A 23498-nucleotide genomic window follows, 5' to 3' on the forward strand; every position below is an offset into this window, starting at 1 on the left:
TTTTATAGACCTCTATCATATTTCCTCTCAGCCGTCTTTTCTCCTTAATCTACAAATGGCCCCTTAGATAAACATTTCTTTTCAGTTAAAAGACTTGAGGCAGTTCCTGAAGATCAGACCATTTTGTATCCCGAATTCAAAGCCTCCTTGAGCTCTGGAAGCAGATCCACGATATCTCTTCCTAATGTCTCACTTTTGGAGGTAGGACATGTACTTTCTTGACTTCTAGTGGACATGGCAAGTCCTCTTCTTTCAGTCTTTGGCCAGTCGTTTGCCAGACTGCATACAGTTAATCTAAGTAAAGGTTTTTGTCTCACACTAGCCACCAATGTAGTACCAACCAGCCCTATTAGGCAGTCAAATGACCATAGCAACGTAAGAACCCTGACTGGAATAGATATAAAAACAATTGCCCCAGTGCCAACAGCAACTTTCTTGTTTAGCTGATTGTGTGTATGCTGAATTGTATTTTTCAGGTTTTATAGTATTACCTTGCCAAAGACTGCTGTCAAATCTGACCCACAGTGACCCTGTTAGGCGGTCACATGTCTGCAGCAATGTAAGAAGCCCAACTGGAATAGATATAAAAACAATTGCCCCGAGGGTGACTGTATGGTGGCAGCATGCATGCAGCTCATGCTCCTTGGAGAGCTCCAAAAATACTTACCGAGGAATTTATCTCCATTTTCTAGAGATGTTATCAGTTTTATTTCCCTAATTGTGGGATTGATTGTATATTGATGAACTCTGGGATGTTGCAATACCCTCTGGGGGCATTGACCCCCAACGGAGAGATCACATTTCTATACTTGTAATACAGTTAATTTAGTAGACTCTGATGTAATTACAAGTAATAGCTCATCTAAGATAAATTTACGTATGGGTTTCCTTAATTGTAGAGCTTTAAGAAACCTTTTTAATTGCAGATCTTGTTTACAATTTAGATATTCTTTGTTCAATGGAGACATGATGGCTTAGAAACGGTAAGCAAGTTTATTTGAAAAATGCTGCCCCACCAGGATTCTTTCTTGTGGATCTAAGAGAGGCAGTGGTTTTCAGATAAATATTATTTTTCAGAGTTCTCTATTCTTTCTCTCCCATATAGGGAAATTTTACTTTGAAGACTGTCCAGTGGACCCAGGCTGCCCCCTGGCACCTTAGCACACATCCCTGCCCCCTAGCAGAGATTTACCCAGGTAGTCTAGTGACCCCCCTCTCCCGCATGTACCTTAAAGAAGTGGGAGGCAGGAGCAACACATCCTCCCTCCTGTCTCTGGCATTGCCTCTTCCAAAATGGCAGCACACAACCCCTTCCCAGTGTATTCTGGGATACACTGGATGGGGCTAAGCACCATATAAGGAGTTTTTGCTTAGCCCCACCCAGTACATCCCAGAATGCACCAGGCAGGGGCTGGGCAATGCCATTTTGGAAGAAACAGTGCCCAAGGCAATAGGGACAAGGAGTTGCTCCTGCCCCCCTGCCTCCATCTTCTTTAAGGTAAGGGCAGGGAAGGGGGTCACTAGACCACCAGAGTAAATCTCTGCTAGGGTGCCTGTGGGCAGCCCGGGTCCACTAGACCACCAGGGAATTGTTTTGGGGAGGCAAGAGGCGGGGGTGCAAAGAGGCACAGGGGGTGTAAGGTCCAACAGACCACCAGGGAATTGTTTGGGGGGGGGGCAGGAGGCATGGGGTGGGGTCCACTGTACCACCAGAGAATTTTTCATGGGGGTCAGGAGGCACAGGGTGCGCCAGGGTGGGTCGGGAGGCATTCCACTGGACCACCGGGGATTTTTGTGCAAGCTGTCAAATGTATTTGACAGCTTTGAGTTGCAAACAGCGACCGATGCACAAAAGGGAATCCATGCATCTTGTGTGCATGCAATCCCCTTTGTGCATTGGTTGGGGGGGGGATGGGGGAATGGGACTTATATACTGCCTTTCTGTGGTTTTTCCAACTACATTCAAAGCAGTTCACATATTATACAGTGGGGGAAATAAGTATTTGATCCCTTGCTGATTTTGTAAGTTTGCCCACTGACAAAGACATGAGCAGCCCATAATTGAAGGGTAGGTTATTGGTAACAGTGAGAGATAGCACATCACAAATTAAATCCGGAAAATCACATTGTGGAAAGTATATGAATTTATTTGCATTCTGCAGAGGGAAATAAGTATTTGATCCCTCTGGCAAACAAGACCTAATACTTGGTGGCAAAACCCTTGTTGGCAAGCACAGCGGTCAGACGTCTTCTGTAGTTGATGATGAGGTTTGCACACATGTCAGGAGGAATTTTGGTCCACTCCTCTTTGCAGATCATCTCTAAATCATTAAGAGTTCTGGGCTGTCGCTTGGCAACTCGCATCTTCAGCTCCCTCCATAAGTTTTCAATGGGATTAAGGTCTGGTGACTGGCTAGGCCACTCCATGACCCTAATGTGCTTCTTCCTGAGCCACTCCTTTGTTGCCTTGGCTGTATGTTTTGGGTCATTGTCGTGCTGGAAGACCCAGCCACGACCCATTTTTAAGGCCCTGGCGGAGGGAAGGAGGTTGTCACTCAGAATTGTACGGTACATGGCCCCATCCATTCTCCCATTGATGCGGTGAAGTAGTCCTGTGCCCTTAGCAGAGAAACACCCCCAAAACATAACATTTCCACCTCCATGCTTGACAGTGGGGACGGTGTTCTTTGGGTCATAGGCAGCATTTCTCTTCCTCCAAACACGGCGAGTTGAGTTCATGCCAAAGAGCTCAATTTTTGTCTCATCTGACCACAGCACCTTCTCCCAATCACTCTCGGCATCATCCAGGTGTTCACTGGCAAACTTCAGACGGGCCGTCACATGTGCCTTCCGGAGCAGGGGGACCTTGCGGGCACTGCAGGATTGCAATCCGTTATGTCGTAATGTGTTACCAATGGTTTTCGTGGTGACAGTGGTCCCAGCTGCCTTGAGATCATTGACAAGTTCCCCCCTTGTAGTTGTAGGCTGATTTCTAACCTTCCTCATGATCAAGGATACCCCACGAGGTGAGATTTTGCGTGGAGCCCCAGATCTTTGTCGATTGACAGTCATTTTGTACTTCTTCCATTTTCTTACTATGGCACCAACAGTTGTCTCCTTCTCGCCCAGCTTCTTACTGATGGTTTTGTAGCCCATTCCAGCCTTGTGCAGGTGTATGATCTTGTCCCTGACATCCTTAGACAGCTCCTTGCTCTTGGCCATTTTGTAGAGGTTAGAGTCTGACTGATTCACTGAGTCTGTGGACAGGTGTCTTTCATACAGGTGACCATTGCCGACAGCTGTCTGTCATGCAGGTAACGAGTTGATTTGGAGCATCTGCCTGGTCTGTAGGGGCCAGATCTCTTACTGGTTGGTGGGGGATCAAATACTTATTTCCCTCTGCAGAATGCAAATAAATTCATATACTTTCCACAATGTGATTTTCCGGATTTAATTTGTGATGTGCTATCTCTCACTGTTACCAATAACCTACCCTTTAATTATGGGCTGCTCATGTCTTTGTCAGTGGGCAAACTTACAAAATCAGCAAGGGATCAAATACTTATTTCCCCCACTGTATGTATATTTTTATGTGGTTTTTTTTATTTCTAATTTTATTTATTTACATTACAAGTTAACACACTTGATATGAAAAATGATACTAATACAAGAAAAAATATATTATAGGATATTTCCAACACCTTATCAATAAAATATCTAATTAGATCATATAAGTCCACAATATGAGAGTCGATGATCGAATCCTGGAGAAATAAAAGGAAAATTATAACAAACTTAAAGCATGAAATTACAATCTTATACGGCCTTTTTAGTTGTTAAAAATGAGGACAGTTGCGAAGGATCAAAGTTTACGTATTTTACCGATTGATAGGTAACCAAACACTTGCAAGGATACTTTAAGTAAAAAGTTCCTCCAATCTGTATTGTTTCCTGTTTCAGTTGTAAAAATTTCTGTCTACGCCTTTGTGTCTCTCGAGCCAAATCTGGAAATACTCGAACCAAAATACCTTTAAATAGTTTATCTCGTACTTGAAAAAATGTTTTAAGTATCCAGGTCTTATCTGTATGTAACACAAACGTTACTAACAAAGTAGATGGTGTCACTTGCTCTGAATCAGATGTTTCTAGCATAGCTGAAACATCTAATGGCTGATTATTTCCTTGCGTTTGTAAATTCCTTTCAGGTTTTTTGGGAATGTAAAAGATCTGTGCCACTGGAGGAATAAGATCTTCAGTTTTATTCAAAATCCCTTTACAGTAAGATTTTAACATTTCCCTTGGAGAAATCAGTGAATGAAAAGGAAAATTTATAAAACGTAGATTGTTGCCTCGAAAGACATTCTCAAGAAACTCTGATTTCCTCCTCAGGTTCATCAAATCTTTAATCACCATCGTTTGCACAGTTTGTATCTGTTGAATTTCCTTCTCAACTTTATTCACCTGTAATGACAGGGTCTTAATGTCAGAGTCCATTTCTTTCACTTTCCCATCAATAACCACTATTTTTTCTTTCATCTGGTTTATTTGGGGGCATAAAGCCTTACCCAATTGCGCTATTAACATCCATAAACTATCTAATGTTACTTCCACAGGTTTTTTTTGAAAAGTTGTTAATAAAGTATCCATTGGCTCACCAACTCGTAGCATTTTCTCCGACGCTACTGCTCCTCTATCCTCCTCTATTGATCTTAAAACAGGGTGTGCAGTTAAAGCTGGGGTTAAAATACTCCCACCGTCTTCCGATATTTGTAGAATTGCCTCCCGTCCTGAAGGTCCCGCTAACACTTTGGTATTCGGGTCAACTGGGGCCGATATCGGAGAACTGCTAAACACCGGTTGACGAGGTGGCTCGCGTCCGTCGGGGCTTAGGGTGGTATCCGGCCCAATGCTCCACTCACTAACGGCTTGAGCTTGCAGGCCGCTCACCGACAGCATCGCCAAGCTTGCGCCCCTCTGTATATATTGGGTGATCAATCCCGAAGGAACAGAGGTCCTTTGTTGCTGGGAGGCAGCAGCAGTTGCTCGTCCTCTCCTTTTCGGCATTTTAGAAGCAGAAGGGAAAAAGTCTCAAGGCAAAGACAGAGAAAAGCTCAAACGTGTCCTCCTCGATCGACGGCCATCTTGGACTCCAGGCTCCCGATATTTTTATGTGTTTTAATGTGTTTTAAATGTGCTCAGTCCATACCCATTCCAACCATTATATCCCCAATATGTGGTAGTGTCACAGATGGAACCATCATCGCACATTAGATGTTCCTCCTCCTTATAGTGTATGTACATACATCAAAGCCACCCAAAAGATCTTCGGCATATATATCTTATTGCATTATAAATTCTTAAGCATTGATATATATATATATATATATATATATATATATATATATATATATATATATACTAGATTGCATTCAGCTAAACTCAATAAGTTTCATACTGGTAATATTGGATTAAACCATAGGGAGGGTACATAATGGTTAGTGCCACAGATATTCAGGTCCCCACATAATAATATACATGAAGTGCTACTAGACTTAGACATATACATATATCAAAATTTAGTCACTTCCCTTGAGGATATATCGTGCTTGTGCTTCATAAAATCACTCATAACCTTTCATCCAGATGAATCTTGCCAACTCAATGAATATTCCCTTTAACTCTGGCGGAGTTTCACAAGTCTTCAGCAGAAAGGGAAACTACAAACAGAATATTCTAATTAACAAACAAAACTAACACGTGTTGGAGTGTACCTTAGCAACATGTCAATCATTCTAAATATAATAAAGCAAATTACTCATGAATCGGTACTTTAAACCAGAAACGGATACCAAACCCCGAGTGGGTTCCCTTCTAGGTTTCCCCTGCACACAGGGATGAGCGTCTGACGTCATGTTCCCGCGCTCTTTAAATACCCATATGAGCTCAAATTTTGCAGGCTCATCCATTAATGAAAGGCAGCTCGTAACTACCTACTCTTAAAGTAATAGATATCATTAATTCCTCACAAAAGGTTACACATACTTCACTAAAAAAAAAGGCATTTGTAGAGGTCCTGTCCTCCCACCACCTAAATCCTAGTGAGGAGCAGGCTAATACAGACATATTGAATAACTACATATACCTCCCATCCCTCAATCATAACCATTCAACCTCTCTGTTCAACCCACAGGGGTGAACAGTATTCCAGGAGAATATGAAACGTTGTTCCTTCTGAACGAGTATTTAGCTCAGATTGCCCCCCTCACTCCAATTCAATATGAAGGAGAACTGTATAACATAGATCCTGGGTATCATGTTGAAACTCCTGCCAATGTCCTGACAGAGGAGCCTTGGCTTTGCATGTTCGGATATTACTCACATGCTCTCCAATGCGGATTTAATTTTTCTGGTTGTGTGACCAATGTAAAACATTTTACATGGACACCAGATGCAATAGACAACCCCCTGTGAATTACAATTCGTTCTTTTTCATATATGAAACTCACGCTCATTTGTAATGTCCAGGATGGTCATGATGATATTCTCTAGGTCTAGAAAAGATTTCACCTAGGTTGCGTCCCCTCCTATATGCAAAACAGGGTAAAAAGTGCATGAACCTGCAAAATATGCCAGTGTTTATATATCAGTTGCCTAATATATCTTGACATTTTGGAGCAAGGTAATATACAAACTAAAGACTTCAGCTCCTCTTGAGGAGAATATCGGCGATGTATCTCTTCCACATGAGGATTTTGCTCAACTGTGGGTAGAATCAATAAATCCATTTTCAAACCTGGTCATTTAAAGACATGCCACAGAGGGGGCAACTGTAGCCCCCATCACAACTCCTTTGATCTGGTGGAAGTATCGACCCTCAAATGTAAAATAGTTATTCTTAATCCTGTGGTGCTCTATGGAGATTAACAAACTAAGATGAATTGTATCCACGTTTAACTGGTCCTCTACATTTCTCTCCTGGAAAATTCATATAACTCCTTATCGCTTCTCTTCTGCATACTTTATTGTAGTCCGAAATTATGCTTTGAATTCTATGGTGCTCTATAGAGATTACAGAGCACTGAATCTTCAAGCAGCAATAAAGACCCAACCTAAGGTGGAAGTGTAACCATGTTTAACTTATCCTTGGCTTTTCTCTCCTGCATAATTCATTTTAGTATGAAATCATTCTTACCCTATTGAGCACTGGATTCTAAGGGAGCTTGCTGGAACATAGAAAGAAAGTTTGGTAGAAGTGTAACCATGTGTAACTGCTCTTCAGTAAATCTCTTGCATAATCCATTACACACTGAAATCGAGATATGAATCCTATGCTGCTCTATAGAGCAGAGCTCTGAATTCTGAAGGAGCTGGCCTCAATAATGAAATAAAACCATTATGGAAGCTCAACCATGTTTAACTTCATCTTGTTGGGCAGACTGGATGGACCGTGCAGGTCTTTTTCTGCCGTCATCTACTATGTTACTATGTTACTAACTTCTTTTTGGCACTTCTCCCCTGGATACGTTTTTGTAACGTGAAATCATGCTTCCAATCCAGTACTGCTTCATCCCTATCTTCAAAGCTCTAAATGTTCAAGGAACGCTCCACAGCTCTTTTCTCCTATATAATTCATTGTAGACAGAAATCATGCTTTCAATCCTGTGGTGCTCTGTGGAGATTAACAAACTAAGGTTAATTGTATCCACGTTTAACTGATCCTCTACATTTCTCTCCTGGAAAATTAATGTAATTCTTTATTGCTTCTCTTCTGCATACTTCATGTGGAATGCACGCTCGATCTGCAACAAACTTTCCTTCACCCATGATCTCTTCATCTCCCATTCCCTTCAACTGCTCGCCCTAACTGAAACCTGGCTCACCCCTGACGTCTCTGCCTCAGTCACGGCCCTTTGCCACGGAGGTTATCTTTTCTCCCATTTTCCACGCCCAGTTGGCCGCAGTGGCGGTGTTGGGCTACTACTTTCGCCCTCCTGCAGTTTTCAACCTCTCCTCCTACCGCAGTCTCACTGCTTCTCATCCTTTGAAGTCCACTCCATCCGTCTATTCTACCCGCTGCCACTCAGAGTTGCAGTCATTTACCGCCCCCCTGATAAGTCCCTCCGTTCCTTCCTTACCGACTTCGATGCCTGGCTCTCCGTTTTTCTTGAGCCCTCATCCCCATCCCTCATTCTTGGTGACTTTAACATACACACTGATAACCCATCCGACTCATACGCTTCTCAGTTCCTCACGCTAACCTCCTTCTTCAACCTCCAACTGAGCTCCACCACCTCTACTCACCAATCTGGCCACTGTCTTGACCTCATCCTCTCTTCTACCTGCTCACCCTCCAATTTCTGCACCTCAGCTCTTCCTCTCTCCGACCATCACCTGATCACCTTCACACTTCATCACCCTCCCCCTCAGTCCCGCCCAACACTAACCACTACTTCCAGGAATCTCCAGGCTGTCGACCCTCCCACCTTATCCTCCATTATCTCTAATCTCCTCCCTTCCATCATGTCCTCCGAGTCTGTCGACAAGGCTGTCTCCACTTACAATGCCACTCTTTCCTCTGCTCTGGACGCCCTTGCACCGTCCATCTCCCGTCCCACAAGGCGTACTAAACCCCAGCCCTGGCTGACCCCTTGCACCCGATACCTTTGCTCCTGCACCCAATCGGCTGAACGCCTCTGGAGGAAATCTCGCACCCATACTGATTTCATTCGCTACAAATTCATGCTATCCTCCTTCCAGTCCTCCCTATTCCTCACCAAACAGGACTATTACACCCAATTGACTAATTCTCTTGGCTCTAACCCTCGTCGTCTCTTCGCTACCCTTAACTCCCTCCTCAAAGTGCCCTCTGCTCCCACCCACCCCCCTCACTCTCTCCTCAATCACTGGCTGACTACTTCCGCGACAAGGTGCAGAAGATCAACCTCGAATTCACCACCAAACCATCTCCTCCTCTTCACCCTATAACCCACTCCCTCAACCAACCAACCCAGGCCTCCTTCTCCTCTTTTCCTGATATCACCGAAGAGGAAACTGCCCATCTTCTCTCCTCCTCGAAATGCACCACCTGCTCCTCTGACCCCATCCCCACCAACTTACTTAACACCATCACTCCTACTGTCACCCCCCCCATCTGTCATATCCTCAACCTCTCTCTCTCCCCTGCAACTGTCCCTGACACCTTCAAACATGCTGTAGTCACACCACTCCTCAAAAAACCATCACTTGACCCTACCTGTCCCTTCAACTACCACCCCATTTCCCTCCTACCCTTCCTCTCCAAGATAGTTGAACATGCCGTTCACAGCCGCTGCCTTGATTTTCTCTCCTCTCATGCCATCCTCGATCCGCTTCAATCCGGCTTTCGCCCCCTGCACTTGACAGAAACGGCACTATCTAAAGTCTGCAATGACCTGTTCCTTGCCAAATCCAAAGGTCACTACTCCATCCTCATCCTCCTCGACCTATCCTCCGCTTTTGACACTGTCAATCACAAATTACTTCTCGCCACACTGTCCTCATTTGGGTTCCAGGGCTCTGTCCTCTCCTGGTTCTCCTCTTATCTCTCCCACCGTACCTTCAGAGTACACTCTCTTTTTTTAATTTTAATATTTATTAATTTTACATTTATATATACAAAACATAAATGCATTGGAAATCCAGCAAAACTATAAAGAAATATATAAATAAAATATTTTACATAATGTAAATATGTTATTGAAATATTCTATTAATTTTGTCCACAATATCAGGTTAGAATCAAGATACTAAGATTAAAAATAGAGGAAATTAAAAAAGAAATAATACAGAGCTGGGGAGGACAACAGAAGCCGACAGCCGACTCAACAGCACTTTACCTATGGGGGTGTTTCCAAGGGTCTTCTCTCTTTTTCTTTAATTACAATAAATTCCAACAACTTCTTTGGGGTATAAAACACATAATTAACAGATTCAAAAGATATACAACATTTGCAAGGAAATTTTAACACAAAACAGAGTACACTCTCATGGTTCTTCCTCCACCCCCATCCCTCTCTCTGTTGGAGTTCCTCAGGAATCTGTCCTTGGACCCCTTCTTTTTTCAATCTACACCTCTTCCCTGGGCTCCCTAATCTCCTCTCATGGTTTCCAATATCATCTTTATGCTGATGACACCCAGTTCTATCTCTCCACACCAGACATTACTGCGGAAACCCAGGCCAAAGTATCGGCCTGCTTATCTGACATTGCTGCCTGGATGTCCAACCGCCACTTGAAACTGAACATGGCCAAGACCGAGCTTATTGTCTTCCCTCCCAAACCCACTTCTCCTCTCCCTCCACTCTCTATCTCAGTTGATAACACCCTCATCGTCCCCGTCTCATCTGCCCGCAACCTCGGAGTCATCTTCAACTCCTCCCTCTCCTTCTCTGCGCATATCCAGCAGATAGCCAAGACCTGTCGCTTCTCTCTCTTTAACATCAGCAAAATTCGCCCTTTCCTTTCAGAGTACACCACCCGTACTCTCGTCCACGCTCTCATTACCTCTCGCCTTGACTACTGCAACCTACTCCTCACTGGCCTCCCACTTTGCCATCTATCCCCCCTTCTGTCCGTTCAGAACTCTGCCGTATGCCTTATCTTCTGCCTGGACCGATATATTCATATCACCCCTCTCCTCAAGTCACTTCACTGGCTTCCGATCAGGTACCGCATACAGTTCAAGCTTCTTCTATTAACCTACAAATGCACTCGATCTGCAGCCCCTCCTTACCTCTCTACCCTCATCTCCCCTTACGTTCCTACCCGTAACCTCCGCTCTCAAGACAAATCACTCCTTTCAGTACCCTTCTCCACCACCACCAACTCCAGGCTCCGCCCGTTCTGCCTCGCCTCACCCCATGCCTGGAATAAACTCCCTGAGCCCATATGCCAGGCCCCCTCCCTACCCATCTTCAAAGCCTTGCTTAAAACCCACCTCTTCAATGTCGCCTTCGGCACCTAACCACCATACCTCTATTCAGGAAATGTAGACTGCTCCAACTTGTCATTTCGCCCATTAGATTGTAAGCTCTTTTGAGCAGGGACTGTCCTTTTTGTTAAACTGTACAGCGCTGCGTAACCCTAGTAGCGCGCTAGAAATGTTAAATAGTAGTAGTAGTAGTTCGAAATTATGCTTTCAGTGCTGTGGTGCTCTATAGATATTACAGCGCACTGAATCTTCAAGCAGCAATAAAGACCCAACCTAAGCGTAACCATGTTTAACTTATCCTTGGCATTTCTCTGCTGCATAATTAATTTTACTGTGAAATCATTCTTAAACTATAGAGATTACAGAGCTCTGCATTCTAAGAGAGCTTGCAGGAACATAGAAAGAAAGTTTGGTGGAAGTGTAACCATGTGTTAGTGCTGTTTGGTAAATCTCTTGCATATTCCATAACATTGACATTCGCACATCAGTCAGTCTATTCCATTGAAAAATCCTTATAATTAAATAACACAACAACACTAATAATATTTGGCTGCAGCTTTATTTACCACATAGGAATATACAACTAAATTCCTCAAGTTAACTTTCTTTAACACACACCAATCATTTATCACCCTGTTAAACTTCCCAGAGCGGTTTAACTGTGCTTAGCCATTCGGTAACGAACTGGCTCTGACTTTCCCCACATTACAACTTCCCAGAGCGGTTCAATAATTATAAGCCCTTCGGTAACTTTTCTCACATTACCCCCTTTTTCTATGTGACTTACAGTGCCGTCAAGCCACATTTTACTTGTGGCGGTTCCGCCCCCGAGTTATCATTAACAAATATCATCTTATCCGCCTCTGGTGCCTAATTATTCCCATACCAGAGGCCCAATCACCCGAAAGCTACTACTGATTTCCTACACTAAACCTCCACTCCATCCCTCCCCTCCTTAAACTTAACACACCCACCACCACAGCGGGCGGGCAGGGAGGGGTCAAAAACCTTAACCTTAGCCACCCTCACCCACTCCTACCCACCCGCCTAATAATTCTAAACCAACAAAACTTTTTCCTCATCTTTTCCACTCTGTGTTTTCACCAATCATCATCACCCTTAACTAACCAATCACATTTTGTTAATTACTTTCAAATGATGATTCTGCTGTTTCCCAGGGTAAATTCTTCGAACCTTGTAAGTTGAAAAGTTCACAACATCTTGCTCATGCTTCTTTCTCTTATTGTGTGATCAAAGAAATGGCCAGCAGTATGATTAAACATGCATATGTATGTTTCAATAATTTTTATTCGGGAGAACATATCAACAGATTTAAACAGTGCTTAATTTCTCTTGTTCTGCAAAATAAGCCACATATCTTTACTAGCAAGCACCCTGCAAGATCTATACAACTATTTATCTCCCCAGTAACTTTTTACATTTTATCCCCTGCCCTCCCTTTATCTCCCTCATCCCCCTTCCCCCCCTCCCGTTTTCATCACAGTCTCTTACTGCGCAGGCCCATTTTCTAAGTGTTCTTAAGCATTTTCACATGTTCATTATTTGTCCTTTAGCTCGATTAGTCAGCGTAAGCCAAAACGGAGTCCAACAAGCCCAGAAGATCCGAGCATGGAGGGGTCGTTGAGTTCTCAATCTTGTTCTCTCAGTGCGCATCAGGTGAATCATCTGCCCTCTCCACTGAGCCACTGCAGGGCCCTCCTTAGACATCCATGTCTTCAGAATTATTCTCTTGGCCACCATCACTGTACGTAGCGTAAACGCTTGGCGGCCCCTAACTGGGGGTCCCGTAAACCGCAGGTGTCCGAAGAGGAGCCTTGCGTCTAGAATCCAATTCGACAGCCAAATAGCCCGTATCTGTCCATTCACGGCTTTCCAAAATTGCTGGATGCTGGGGCAACCCCAAAACATATGTCCCAGTGTTGCTCCCTCCGCTGCGCATTTGGGGCATGCTCCGTCCGGTGATGCCCCCATATGGAACGCCCTCCTAGGCGGTATATATGCTCTCAATACAAATTTAAATTGTAATTCCCAATAAACTGCTTGATCTGTGTTCTTGCGATATCCCAGGAGGTGTTCACGGACCACTGCAGGAGTTATTTTGGTCCCCAGTTCTGTACTCCACAGGTTAGAAAGTCTCTCAAAGTCTGGTTCTTTAGCCATGTCCTTCAAGTGTCTGTGGTGGTATGTGAGTGGCACTTTTTGTTGCGCTCCCAATGAAAGCGCCAAACCCAGCTCCTCCTGCACATCCTCCGCCAGAGCCTCCCGGGATAGGCTCAATATGTAGTGCCGTAGCTGGTAATAGTGAAACCAATCCGCTTGGTTCAGTTTAAATCGGTCCCGGAGGCTCTCCCAGGGCACAACTGTTCCGTTTTCGTCTATTGCCTGAAGTATATATTCCAACCCCACACCTTCCCATCTTTTGAACACCTCATGCAATTGGCCCGGTGGAAAATCCGGGTTGCCGCATATTGGGAGGTATGGGGTTGTCCCTGGTGAAAAACGGTGATGTCTGCACAGCCAGCGCCAAGTTTCCTGCGCTGCTGGTAATAACTGCGCCGGGGCTAATAGGCTGGTTTCTGCTTTGCTTTTCTTGTGTAATAAGTAGCCAATGTGTTTCTGCTCCGTCTCCTGTAGCTCGAGGTGGGAGGGTGTGAAATATTGTGTGCGCCGCAGCCAGTCATTTAAGTGTCTCATTCCACTTGCTATAGTCATATAGCGCAAGTTCAGGAGCCCTAGGCCCCCATATTCCACTGGTAAGTAAAGCGTGGACATCGCCACTCTAGGTCTTTTCTTTGCCCATAGAAATGTTTGCAGTGTCTTGTTAAGTCTCTTTTCATCAGTCTTGGACAGGTATAGTGGCATGGTCTGGAACACATATAGCCACTTCGGTACAATCACCATTTTGTACAGCGCTATTCTCCCCATAAGTGACAAAGGGAGTCCCTGCCAGAGTTGTAGGCTTATCCTCGTGTCATTCAATAGCTTTCTCACATTCCATCCATATACCTGTGGGAGTTCCCGTGGTATTGTGACTCCTAGATATTTTATAGTCTCGTCTTCCCATTCTATAGGGAGTTGTAATCTACTTTTTATGTTGTCCCCAGGCACTATTTCTAAAGCTCTAGATTTCTGGATGTTTATCCTGATAGGGCCCCATATTCCTGGATCAATTTCAAAGCCCTAGGTACTGAGTGTTCTGGTTCTTGGACCACCACCAGCAAATCATCTGCAAACGCGAGGGCCTTAACCGTACCTCCCTCCAGGCCCACCCCCCTTACTCCTTCATCTCCCTTCAAAACTCTAAGCAAGGGTTCCATTGCTAAAACAAATAGGAGGGGCGATATGGGGCAGCCCTGCCTTGTCCCTTGTCGAATGTGGAATTTGCCTCCCCTCACTCCATTCACTAATACAGCTGCCTGGGGAGAGTTATACAAGGCCTCTATAGCATCCCCATACCATCCCCGGATTCCGATGTAATCTAAAAGCCCAAACAAATACCCCCAATCCACCTTATCGAATGCTTTTTCTGCATCCAAGCTAAGGATCAATACAGACTTCTGTTCCTTCTGGCATTTTGCCATGGCTAATAGTAGACGCCTCACGTTACTGCCTGCCTGTCTGTTCTTAATGAAGCCCACCTGCTCCTCCCCAACAAGTTCTGGCAGCAATGATCCTAATCGTGTAGCCAGCATCCGGGCCAAAATTTTGATATCAACGTTAATCAATGAAATGGGTCGGTATGAGCCTGGGTGCATCTTATCTTTCCCAGGTTTCGGAAGCAACGTGATTAGGGCTTCATTAGCATGTATGGGGAACTGTTTGTCCTCTATGGCTTGTTCTAGATAGCTCCCGAGTGCCTTTATCCCTCCCCTTGGCAGGGATTTATAATATTCTCCCATAAAACCATCTGGTCCTGGGGCAGAGTTAAGAGCCAGGGCTTTTATCGCCTCCTGTAGCTCTTTTCCTGTAAGTGGCTGATTCAGCATGTCTATCTGTGGTTGTTGAAGCTTAGTAAGTCCCACCTTGTCCAAGTAATTGGCCAGGTTGCTCAAGTCCCTTGCAGGTGCTCCCTTGTAAAGCTCCCTAAAATAGTTGTGAAAGATCTGCTCTACATCTCCGCTTTTTGTCTTTATCACCCCCTGGGCATCCCGCAGTGTTGTGATCACCCGGTCAGGGCCTTCTGATTTTATCAGCCTCGCTAATAGTGTGCCTGATTTATTGCCAAATCTTTGCATCCTGCACTTGAAGTACACCAAAGACCTCACTGTCTGCCCATGAATTAATGAGTTCAGGACCACTTGGGCTGCCAAATATTGTTCTTTATTTGTTACTGTTGGGGAGTTTATATATTTCCGCTTAGCTTTCTGGAGTTGAAGCTCTAAGTTTAAAATCGCCTTAGCCTGTCTTTTTTTCCTCATTTGCACATAAGCTATTATATCTCCCCGTATCACCGCTTTGGAGGCCATCCAGTAAAGACTAGGATTTTCCGCGTGTTGGCTATTAAACCTCTCATATGTTTCCCATTTATCATTTAGATATCTTGTAAATTCCCTGTCTTCATATAGATAACTCGGGTACCTCCAACCCCCTGCTCGCTGATAAAACATGCATATGTATAAACCAAGTGCGAATGAGAAAATCCTTGTTACTTTGGAATCCTGTTAGTTACAGTTTCTTGTAAGATTCCAAGTTTGACTCCATACGGGATTTTATTCACCTATGGTGCTCCTTAGAGATCTACAGAGCACTGAATGTTCAAAACACTGGCAGAAATACATAAACTGTTTGCCAGGGTAAATTCAGAGGCAGGTTTGCAAGAGCAGAATGATCATTTTGAGCTACTGAGCAAAGGGTTCGGAATGGCGAACTCTGTTGTAAGAAATATATTTCATATTCTCAAAACTATGTGGTTTCTCAAATACATACTTAATCTTATTGATAGAACAATTGGAAGCATAATACTTAGAAAACAGCTATGGAAATGTCAGCAGTATTTTTTTTATATGGTAACTCAGCTCTAAGAAAGGATATTCAAAGTACACTTGATACAAACGAAGTGACATTAGCATGAGGATGAAATTGTCAGCTTTAGTTTGTAATTACTCTTTCATTCTTGGAGACACAAAGAATAGACTGTTGATTAGTGGTTAGTTTCTGTGTTCCTTCCAGATTTTGAACCTCCAATGTTCTAAAGATTTATTTCGCACGCAATGACAGTACTGGAAATCACAGTTGACTGTGGATTTGTGGTTTGTTTCTTTGTTCATGCCAGATTTTGAACAGCCAAATGTTATATAGATCTTCTGGCGCACCATAGGATTGCACTTAGGATTTCAGTTCACTATCCAGCTTATAATCGAAAGAGAAAAACGCCTATATTGCGACCCAAATCGGGAGATGGGCGTCTTTCTCCCGTGGACGCCCAAATCGATATAATCGAAAGCCGATATTGGGCGTTTCCAACTGCAATCCGTCGTGGAAACGGGTAAAGTTGAAGGGGGTGTGTTGGAGGCATGGTGAAGGCAGAACTGGGGCGTGGTTATTGGCCGAGGAGAGATGGGTGTCTTTAGCTGATAATCGAAAAAAAAGGCATTTTACTGTGATTTTGGGTCACTTTTTTTGGACCCTTTTTTTTCACGAACAGGTCCCAAAAAAGTGCCCCAACTGACCAGATGACCACTGGAGTGGTCACTAACCCCCTCCCACAAAAAAACCCCCCACTTTACAAACCTTTTTTCCAGCCTCTATGCCAGCCTCAAATGCTGTACCCACCTCCATGACAGCAGAATGTGTTCTATCCTCTGACAGCCTTTCCCTGGTTCTGATGTGGCTCTCGGGTGAGTGTGACACCTTTTCTGTTAAGGGCACTGCAGAGTCACATCAGCAATGCATTGTGGTGGGTGTAGGGTATTGGGCTCCGTGCAGTGGTGTGCTGGAGCCGGCTCGCACAGGCTCGCAAGAGCCGGTTGTTAATCTTTCCACCGACTGGCGAGCCGGTTGTTAAATATTGCGAGCCGGCTCTGGCTCTCCTCCCTCCCTCCGGATCCGGTCCCGCTCACCAATTCCTTGTTCTTCTAATTCTTCGGGGCAGGTAGTCTTGCCTGCCGCTGCCAGCTGACTCTCCCCCGCTGCCGATTCGTGCTTTAAAAATGGCCGCCGAGACTTCTGCTGAAGTCTCAGTGGCCATTTTGAAACGCGAATCGGCAGTGAGGGAGAGTCAGCTGGCAGCAGGCAGGCAAGACTGCCTGCCCCGAAGAATTAGAAGAACAAGGAGTCGGTGAGGGACTGGATTCGGAGGGAGGGAGGAGAATTCACTGACAACTCGGGAGGGGGTGGCAGGGGAGAGAAGGGAGTCGCTGGGCATTGGTGGAGGGAGGGGAGAGAACTAAGGGTCGCGCTGGATATGGGTGCATGCAGGGCAGGGAAGAGGAGAGGAGGGTCACTGCTGGACATGGGTGGATGGAGGGCAGGGGAGAGGAGGGTCACTGCTGGGTGGATGGAGGGCAGGGGAGAGGAGGGTCACTGGGTATGGGTGCATGCAGGGCAGGGGAGAGGAGGGTCATTGCTGGACATGGGTGGATGGAGGGCAGGGGAGAGGAGGGTCACTGGGTATGGGTGCATGCAGGGCAGGGGAGAGGAGGGTCACTTCTGTACATGGGTGGATGGAGGGCAGGGGAGAGGAGGGTCACTTCTGTACATGGGTGGATGGAGGGCAGGGGAGAGAGAAGACATGCTGGACATGGATGGAGGGGAGGGAAGAGTGAGGAAGGAGATGAGTTGAGGGGAAAGGAAGAGAGGAGAAAAACTGCACATGGATGAAGAAAATAGGCAGAAGCTGAGGACCAGAAATGAAGAAGAAAGGAGGAAAGGAAAGAAATAAATGGAAAGGAAGCCCTGGAAACAGAGTTAAGAGGACAGATAGCAGCAGAATCGGATACTGGGCCAGCATGATCAGAAAAACAGTCACCAGACAACAAAGGTAGAAAAAAAATCATTTTATTTTCATTATAGTGTTTGGAATATGTTCACTTTGAGAATCAGCTGCTCAACATTAAAAGTTTATATTTATGAGGAAGTGACGTCACACGGCTGAATGGCCGCTTAATCCCTGAGCTCCGTGCCTCCTTACCCTCGCAAAGGTGCCATCCGAATTAGAAAACCTCTCCAAACATGCGGACGGGGCTACAAGTGAGTGACGAACGTCCCAGGCAAACCACCATGAGCAAGAAAAGTGGAGCGCAGCAGCGCAACCATGACCGTCCAGCCACGAGGCAAGCGGAACGGGGCCTTGCGCGACCTCCATCCCCCAAAGCGCGCTGCCAGTCGGAGTCAGGATCAGCTTGCTCTCGGGAGGATGGCTCCGGATGCATGGACTCGGCCCCTATGCAAGCTCTCCCCGCGGACCTGACGCGCTGCCTGGAGACCATTCGAGCTGAAATTAGAACATCTAAAGAAGAGATCCTAGAGCACGTGGACGCTTTGAGTGTGGATCTGCGGGAGCTAGGAGGCCGAGTAGAAGCCTTGGAAGAGCGGGCAGACGAGCAGGGGGAAAAAAACGAGGAGGTCGATAAACACATTGCCAAGTTAACTGAACAGTCGGAGGAACTCCAATACAAATTAGATGACTTAGAGAACCGAGGGCGCAGACACAACCTTAGATTCAGAGGAGTCCCAGAAAATGGCGACCGAGAAGCAGTCCCGGAGGTGGTGCGCGCTATATGTGCCCAGTTGATGGGAGAAGACTTTGATTCAGCAGCAATGGGCATCGACAGGGCTCATAGAGCGCTGGGGAAAGCGCGAGACAACAAACCCCGGGACATAGTGGTGCGTTTCTCTTCGTACAACTGCAAAGACCAGATATGGCAGAAAGCTAGAAAGACTCCCGACGTGGAATTCAACGGGGAGCGAATTGCAATATACCAGGATCTCTCGTTATTCACTTTGAACTCGCGCAGGGCTATGAGGCCGGTAATAGAGATTTTGATGAGAGAGAAGATCCTCTACAGGTGGGCATTCCCGTTTGCACTTTTTTTCGAAATTAAGGGTGAACATCACAGATGTCGAGGAGTGGGAGCGGCGTGGAAAGTTTTGTATGATGCTGGATTGGCTCCTACAGCTACCCTACCAGTGGAAATGGCATCCTCCACAAAAGCACAACTTCAGAAGTGGAAGAGGGTAGAGAAAGCACCCAGGAAGCCCAAGACTTGAGCAACAGAGGTGAGATCAAGGAGCTTGCATGTGGAATCTGAAGCCGATGGCCCTCAAGAGGAGGTGATGAAGAGAGACAATTGGGGGAGAGGTGAAAAACAAAAAAAAGAGACATTTGCAGTTGGATGGTACAAGTTAAATACTGATATGTTTGTGAACATATGAGGGGGGGGAGGGGGCGGGAGGGGGGATTGAAGGGAGTGTTTATTTGTGGGTGTTAAACTCCTGTTTAATAGTGAGTTCGTTTGGCCAGGGGTGTCACTTCCTTGCAACTCCCAAGTGGTGCCACATGGTACCAGTTGGTGGATATTGGATTGTGGGTCAGGGAGGGGGTGGGGGGGATTTGGGGGGGGGGGGGGGAGAGGCTTGGGACTGAGAACAACCAGAGGGTCTAGGAAGCTAGTGGGTTGGAAGAGGAGGGGTTTAAGGCAGAATAGGCGTCCTCCATCTGAAGTGGGGTGCACTTACAGAGTATTCAATGGTGGGTTTTAAATTGGTTACTTATAACATTAAGGGGCTGAACTCCCCTTACAAGAGGCATGCGCTGTTTCGTGAATTGGAGTTGATGAAACCTCAAATGGTCTTTTTGCAAGAAACCCACTTAATACAAAAACATGAAGGCCTGTTGTCCTCCAAGCCGTACCCGCTGGTGGTGTGTGCCTCAGATGTAAAGGGGGCTAAAAAACGGGGGGTGGCTATACTATTTCATAAAGATGTGCAGGTGCAGATTGTACGTTCTAGAAAGGACAGGGAAGGAAGATTTCTTTTACTGCAAGTCATGCTGTAACAGGAGGAGTATACCTTGGCAAGTGTATATGCACCAAATGAGAGGCAGGGGGAATTTTTCCTCCATCTCCAAAAAGAGATGCAGGGCTTTGCCAAGGGTAAAGTAATAATGGCAGGAGACTTTAACGCCACCATGCAGCCTGGATTAGATCGCTCTACTCCTCCTGCCCCGTTGGACTGTAAAATTTCACAGGCCTTAAAAGATTGTGTGGATGAGTTGGGCCTGTATGATGCTTGGAGACTGGCACACCCTAGGGGGAGAGATTACACATTTTATTCTCCGGTCCATCTGTCCTACTCTAGGCTTGACTATATCTTTTTGGACAAGGCACTGTCTGGTGGGGGAGGAGAGTCCTCTATAGGTCACATTAGCATATCTGATCATGCCCCGACCTGGTCTACTCTGCCGTCCCTAAGAGAGGAACCGAGAGAAAAAAGATGGACGCTTAATAACACATTGCTACAGGACCCGGACTTGGTAGCTGGGTTCCGTCCATTTTTTAAAGAATATTTTGATATGAACTTGGACTCGGGACCCTCTCTGGGAACGGTGTGGGACGCCTTTAAGGCAGTCTCGAGAGGCTACTTTATACAGGGAGCAGGTCGGAGGGCGAGGGCACACAAAGCTCGATTAATCCAATGTATGGACAAACTTGGGGCATTAGAGGCTAAATATAAGGCCACGGGTTCTCTGTCAGACCTGCGTAGACTGCAGGCGGTTAGACTGGAGATCAGCTCTCTGCATGAAGACAGCTTGAAATTTGCACATGCAAGGATGAATCAGGTTTACTATGAACACACTAACAAACCCGGTAGGCTGCTTGCAGTCAAACTAAGGCAATTGAGATCCTCTCGTCACATTTTGAGAGCCCGAGATGGCAAGGGGCAGGTGGTGCACAGTTCAGCGCAGATCAGACAGTGCTTTGCCCAATACTATGAGAACCTATACAGGGAGGATGCCACTGTGCAGACTGAAATTGACGCCTATTTGGAGGCCAGGGGGCTGGCGGTTTTGACCGAATCACAGAGGGTGGAGCTTGAATGTCCGGTGCGGGTGGATGAGGTCATTGGGGCTATTAAAACTTTACCCACAGGGAAGGTGCCTGGCTTAGATGGATTCACCAACGAATTTTTCAAGGTATACGCAGTAGACCTAGCCCCCTATCTGACAATGATTGTTAACTCAGTGAGGGAGGGTGTGCCCCTTCCTAAGACTATGATGGAGGCGTGGGTGGCTGTAATCCCTAAGCCAGGTAAAGATGTTATGTTGTGTGCCTCATATCGACCCATCTCCATACTAAATGCGGATGTGAAAATTTTGGCTAAGGTCTTGGCGAATCGATTGGGCAGTGTGCTTCCTAGTCTGGTCCACCCGGATCAAGTAGGGTTTGTGGCCAAAAGACAGGCAGCAGATAATATAAGGAGAACAGTGGACCTTATCTATGCAGCCCAGAGGAAGGCTAGACCAGTAGTACTGCTCGGATTAGACGCAGAAAAGGCATTTGATAGGGTCCACTGGGGGTATTTGGACAAGGTCCTACACAGAGTAGGGATAGGACAGTTTTATAGAACTTGGATTCGGGCCTTGTATTCGGCACCACAAGCCTGTGTGCGCATCAATGGAGGGAATTCCGAATCATTCCGGCTGGGTCGAGGAACCAGGCAGGGTTGCCCACTATCCCCCCTCTTGTTTGCTCTGGCAATGGAACCATTGGCGGATGCCGTTCGAGATAACGAAAACATTGCTGGGGTAAAGGTGGGAGGGCGGGAGTATAAAATCGCCTTATTCGCAGATGATGTCCTCTTGACCTTAACCAATCCATTAATTTCTTTGCCTAATTTAATGCAGGTGATAGAGGAATATGCGACAATATCTGGGTATAAGCTAAACGCTAACAAGTCCACAGGACTGGCGGTGGGAGTTCCTCCTAGAGTGATGGACACCTTGAAGGCGTCTTTTGTCTTTAAGTGGGAGGCTAGAGCGTTAGGATACTTAGGAGTTCAGTTGCCTGGCAACCTGTCTGAGCTGTTTACCAGTAATTATCCGCCACTTAAGCGAGCTGTACAGAGGGACCTGGACAGATGGATGTCTATGGGACTGTCGTGGTTCGGGAGGATTGCTGCAGTAAAAATGAACATTTTGCCCAGGCTTCTATATCTGTTCCAGGTCCTTCCCATGCAATTGTCCAGATCATTTTTATCAGGTCTGCAGGAGGCGATTATTCGCTTCATCTGGAATCAGAAGAGGCCCTGCTTGCCCAGGGCCCTGCTTTATAAGTGTAAGCAGTTGGGAGGGCTGGTGGTACCCAACTTGTTCTGGTACTATGGGGCAGCTCAGGCCAGGGCGGCGGTAGCCTGGTTTAAAAGTGAGGATCACCACTTTTGGGTTGATATCGAGCAAGCGTTGGTGGGTTCTCGGAGACTGGGACAGTTAATGTGGGTTGCAGGTAGGTATAGGGGGCAAGTTGATAGATTCCCGCCCACAGTGCAGGCTACTTTCCACTATTGGGACCTTATGTTTTCAGACAAGCAGCCATTGGTTACGGGCTTGGCTCCGATAGTGGATAACCCCTTGTTTGAACCTGGGATAGGGAGTGTCACTTTTCGCAGATGGGCGGAGTCCGGACTAGACACATTGGGGCAGCTGCATGTGGGAGAGACTATTGTGCCCTTTGAGACACTGATGGATGACTATGGGCTTAGGCAGAGGGATCGATATGCTTACTTGCAGCTGGTGCACTTTTTGAAGAGCCCTGCTTATGTAGAATGCTTGAGGCGAGAAGTTCATCAGCTGGAGGAGATGTGTATAGAGTCCAAGGACACGCAGGATATGATATCTAGATTGTATGCGTACCAAGGGACCAGAGCTAAACCGTCCCTCTTACATAGGCAGAGATGGGAACAGGAGTTGCAGTTTACATTGCCTGATTCCGGTTGGGTGGCCCTGGAAAAGCAGATTTTGAGGTCATCACTGGCAGTAGCCACGCAGGAAAACGCCATAAAGGTCTTTTACCAGTGGTATCTGACACCGGTCCGATTAAATCACATGTTTGCTCAGGTATCAAAATTTTGTTGGAGGAAATGTGGGGGGTTGGGACCGCCAGTCATGTCTGGTGGCTATGTCCCAAGGCTCAGGCCTACTGGAGGGGAGTACACTCACGACTTCGGAGGTGGCTGGGTCGGTCTGTGCAGTGGCATCCCTTAGTTTTCCTGCTTGGATCCAGGCCGGCAGGTCTAACGTCTGACCAGTGGCTACTGACAAGGTGTGCTCTACATGCAGCCCGAATAAACTTAGAGCAAAGTTGGAAATCCCCGCTGGTGCCCCCAATGGGAAGATGGATTACCACAGTAAGATATACGTGCGAGATGGAAAGACTGATTGCCATGAAACGGAAAACCATGCCTAAATGGAAAAGAGTTTGGGAACCCTTCTTACAAAGGTGCTCTGGTTGAGAGATGTGTTGGTTGATGGACAGGTGGTTGTAGGGAATAGATGGGGGGGGGGGAGGGGGGA

The sequence above is a fragment of the Microcaecilia unicolor genome, chromosome 7 (assembly GCF_901765095.1).
Source record: "Microcaecilia unicolor chromosome 7, aMicUni1.1, whole genome shotgun sequence".
NCBI classification, from domain to species: Eukaryota; Metazoa; Chordata; class Amphibia; order Gymnophiona; family Siphonopidae; genus Microcaecilia; species Microcaecilia unicolor.